The 3,563-nt window shown below is 42.0% G+C and overlaps 1 non-coding gene across 1 annotated transcript; it reads left to right on the forward strand.

Moving 5' to 3' along the window:
* The first annotated feature begins 948 nt into the window (after window positions 1-948).
* TRNAK-CUU lies at window positions 949-1,021 on the forward strand. Its single transcript has one exon. It is a non-coding gene; the product is annotated as a tRNA-Lys (tRNA).
* The last annotated feature ends 2,542 nt before the right edge of the window (window positions 1,022-3,563 follow it).

The raw sequence follows: 3,563 nt of genomic DNA on the forward strand, positions 1-3,563 counted from the left end.
CAAGTCAAAACTACTCCATAAAATGCCAGTACAATACCGTGGATGTAGCATTACTGCCCACACGATGGTCCGTTTCTACTGAATGTTTTGGGAGTAATGCTACACATAATCGGTTTACGGGGTTTTTACACGTAGGTGGATTTTGATTGGAGATTAAGAGGGAGGAGGGGCCCAGCCCCGTGAAAATCATGGGGGAGAGGTTAGTTAGAAAGAAAGAATTCTAGTCTATGCGTACTTGTGTGTAACTCTTTGTACGTTTAGCATTATTGATGTTTTGGTGCATCTCCCCATCATCACAGTTGTTAGCATGTTAATTGTTTACATTTGCAGATCTCGCATCTCAACAAGTAACCCAGTGTGCGTAGTTCACCTTGATCCGCAATTCTGATACTGATATGGATATTGCAGCCGGATTTCTTCTCCAACAAGTTGCTGACAACATAGGAGACTTTGTCTATGGTGGTGCTCTTCAAGTATCAAGTCTCAAGTTCCAGGCTGAAAACCTACATTTTGGGCGGCCGCTGTCTCCGTGTGCAGCTCAACGCTACTCCTGGTACGCTCACACTTGCTGCTGTTGCCCAGAGCCAGCACGCCGCTCACTGCGTGGGTGGCGTCCCGCACCGCACAGTCCGCCGCCAATGTGACACGCGTTACCACGCTCATGGTGGCCGCTTCCATGAAAGCCAAAACCAAGAGCAAAGGTCAGTCGTTGGTGATTTGTTTTGTGCATGGCACTAAGAACTGCTGTGTGTTTGCTGATCCAAAATTTGCTCACTAAGTTCTGAAGTTGTCCGTTTCTTCTCTGAGTTGTAACCTACGATCAACATGAGCAGGAACTTTTCAGAGTTTGTCTGCTCAAGAATCTTTTCCATATTAAACTTTCATTCATAGTACACATCACTTAAACTTGCCTCCCTATATTTCCTAATTTTGAAATTTGAATGAATTGCCCGTCTAGCTCAGTTGGTAGAGCGCAAGGCTCTTAACCTTGTGGTCTTGGGTTCGAGCCCCAAGGTGGGCGATAATGTTTTGTTTAGGTTGCTTAGCTTTTGATCAAACAAACTGATGCGATGTTTCATATTCACTGGTTGGAATAAATATGAACCACACATATTTGTGATAAAATGATCTCTCTAATCACCTTTTGCATCTCACACAAACCATAAATATTGTTGATAAAGGTGATCTCTATGACACCTTTTACATCTTGATGTTCTCCAAGAATCACGCATTGGAAGTTATATGACACCTAATGTGCACGAGGTGGATAACCCACAAAGATTTGGAAAGCTGCATGAGTCAAATGTTGTGACAACCTAACATCGTTAAACATTTGCACACACTTTGGTCGAAGATAAGAGGTTCGGCAGGTGAACCGTTGTCTTTCGTATTGTACTGTCATTGGCAACCACTGCCAAGATCCGACGCCTTTTCCTTATTGCATGGTCATTCGCAGCCACTACCAAGATAAACAGTCGTTTTGGAAGATCAACACATGATAGGGGTTCCTTGGCAAGATTAATGTACTAGACCGAGCCATGAGATTTTTCTTCCTAGTACGCAGATGCCATTACCATTGAGATTTCAATGTAATTACTCTCGCCTCTCACAAAGGTTGCAATGTTATCCTCGAAGCACTGAACCCCAAGCAAAATAACACTCATTACATCACGTGGAGGGGCAATACCATAAATTTTCCTCACCAAACATGCGGAGGTCAAAGAAGAGGTTGACAAAAATACATATTTCAAAGAAAATACGGCGCTGCAGCATGCACGTCTACTTCTAAACCTCAATCATATTCAAGTTGTTCCAATATAGATTATTTTATTGTGGGGTGGTTCCAATCTATTCTTGACCCCCACCATTTCAATCTCTTCTTTATTTCAAACGTTGTTATTTGTATTATTTATTTTAGAATAGTTTTATTTTTTATGCATGTAGAATAGTTATGGTTTCAATTATAATTTGCACCTTTATTTTTTTCTCAAGAACTACCCTTGTTGCAGTTTTTTTATGACGCTAATATAAGTGTATCTTTTATTTCACTTTATCGTTCAATTGTAAAGTTTTAACATATGATTCTTTTGTTGTGAATAACAAATATGATTTAACATACTAGTAGTAGTAGGTTTGTGTTATGCCATGGGAATGGGTGATTTGTTTCGCGCATGGAACTATGAAATGTTGTGTTCCGGGGTTCCATATTTGCTCATTAAGTTCTGAAGTTCTAAGTTTCTTCTAGGAGCTCCAACCTACGATCAACACGACCATGAGGTGCGGGGAACTTTTCAATGTCCGTCTTGCCAAAAAGATTTCATATTTTAACCTTCCGTTTATAATACACATCACTTAATACTGCCTAAAATGTTTTTTTTGAGACAATCAAGCGAAGCTTTATTAACTTGTGCCAATGTTCAAAGGTACAAAAGAAAGATTACCCGGGTTGCCTAACCACACATGGCGGCCAACCCCAAACTTCAAACTATGCTTCGCTAGATTGTGAGCCTCGACATTCGAGCTCCTAAACTCATGCATGAAATTACAAGAAATAAACGAGGAACTGTTTTCTATGATTTCATGTAAAATAGCTCCATATGTAGCTGGCATTTTGCTCTTGATGTCCTCCACTACCACTTTGCAATCAGATGCAACGTGAACCATGCGAATGTTCAGATCTTCAGCAAGCGCTAAAGCCTCCCTGACCGCTAATGCTTCCAGCGTCGATGGGTCCTTGATTCCCCTGGTAACAAGAGCAGAAGCACCCTAAAAAGAGCCGGCTTGGTCACGGCATATTGCAGCGGCCACTCCCCATCCTTGGTTGGCTCTGATCGCCGCATCTACGTTGATTTTAGCACATCGGTCCGGCGGCGCTATCCAGTGACGCAGTCTCGCTGGTAGCTATGTTAGCTGGCTGCTCCCCACACCTGCAATGACCTGCAAGTCTGCTATATAGGCTTTAATGAATTGATCCGTTCCTTGAGGGATTTAAAAACTCCCTCATAGATAGCATTGCGACGGGCTTTCCATGTCGCCCAAAGTGTCACCACCAGCCTGACAAAATGCTCCTGCGATAGTTGTTCGTGCATCTCCATTAGCCAGTTTTTTGCATTTGGATTCACGTTCATACTTAACTGCTGTACCACCTCATCTTTTGAGAGCGCCCAAATGCATCTTGACATAGTACAGTCTAGGAGAGCATGCCTCCATGAGTCCTCCCTTCCGCACAATGAACACAAATGAGAATCTGACATGTGCCGATGGTGTAAGAGATACTGCCTAAAATGTGAACGTAAAAATTTGAATTTGGGCCAGATTGCCCGTCTAGCTCAGCTGATAGAGCGCAAAGCTCTTAACTTTGTGGTATTGTTGGGTCGAGCTCCAAGGTGGGCGGCATATTTTTAGTTAAACTTTACTTTACTAGAAGTTGTCTAGAGTTATGCCTTTTCGAACACACAAATGCAATGTTTCATATTCTTTTACCTCTGACTAGATGGAATAAGTTGGAAATACAAACCATAAATATTTTTCATAAAAGTGATCCCTGTAATCACCTCTTTTAC

The sequence above is a fragment of the Triticum dicoccoides genome, chromosome 3B, assembly GCF_002162155.2.
Source record: "Triticum dicoccoides isolate Atlit2015 ecotype Zavitan chromosome 3B, WEW_v2.0, whole genome shotgun sequence".
Lineage (NCBI taxonomy): Eukaryota > Viridiplantae > Streptophyta > Magnoliopsida > Poales > Poaceae > Triticum > Triticum dicoccoides.